The sequence below is a fragment of the Prionailurus viverrinus genome, chromosome B4 (genome assembly GCF_022837055.1).
Source record: "Prionailurus viverrinus isolate Anna chromosome B4, UM_Priviv_1.0, whole genome shotgun sequence".
NCBI classification, from domain to species: Eukaryota; Metazoa; Chordata; class Mammalia; order Carnivora; family Felidae; genus Prionailurus; species Prionailurus viverrinus.
Window position 1 is genome coordinate 3,929,344 of NC_062567.1, and position 1,208 is coordinate 3,930,551.

A 1,208-nucleotide genomic window follows, 5' to 3' on the forward strand; every position below is an offset into this window, starting at 1 on the left:
TACCAATAATTTGATAGGACCTCAAGCAAAATGATGAAAAACAGCTATCTAAAAAATGAGAAGACAGGGGCGCCTGGGTGGCTCAGTCGGTTAAGTATCTGACTTCGGCATGGGTCACGATCACGCGATCCGTGAGTTCAAGTCCCACGTCGGGCTCTGTGCTGACAGCTTGGAGCCTGGAACCTGCTTCGGATTCTGGGTCTCCTTCTCTCTGCCCCCCCCCCACTCTCTCTCTCTCTCTCAAAAGTAAATAAGCATTAAAACAAAATTTTAAGTGAAAATAAAAAATAAAAATAAAAATGAGAAGACAAGCCATGCTCCGGGAGACAATATTGGCAAAAGACGTACCTGATGAAGAACTATCATCCAAAATACACAAGGAACTCTTTAAACCCAACAATAAGAGAATGAACAACCCCATTAAAAAATGAACGAAAGACTTGAATGGACACCTCACCACAGATACACAGATGGCAAATAGACACACGAAGAGATGCTTGACGTCAGGTCGCCAGGGAAATGCCGATTAAAATAAGGAGATGCCACTACACACTTATCAGAAGGGCCAAGATTCAAAACACCGACACCACAAAATGCCAGTGAGGATGCGAGCGACAGGAACACTCAGTCCTTGGTGGCAGGAATGCAAAATGGCGCAGCCACTTGGAAGATCATTTGGCAGTCTCTTACAAAACCAAACACACCCTCCCCTTACCATCCAGCAACTGCACTCCTTGGCATCTACTCTGAGCTGAAAACATGTCCACATAAAAAATAGGCACGGATGTTGTTAACGGCTTGATTCGTAATTGACCAAATCCAGAAGCAACCAAGATGTCCTTCAGTAGGGGACTGGATGGATTGTGGCACATCCAGACAGAGACGTATTGCTTGGCGCTGAAAAGAAATGAGCTATCGAGCCATGAGAAGGCATGGAGAGGCCTTAAGAGCATGTGACTAAGTGAAGGAAGCCAATCTGGAAAGCTTACATACTATACGATTCCAACTGTATGACATTATGGAGAAGGCAAAGATACGGAGCCAGAAAAAGAAAAAAAAAAATGTCAGTGGTTGCCAAGGGGTTGAGCTGTGGGGGGAGAGGGACGAACAGGGAGGACACAGAGGATTTTTAGCCTGGTGAAGCTGTTCTGTATGATGATACTGTACTGGTGAATACATTTCATTTCGTTACCAACTTGCCCAAACCC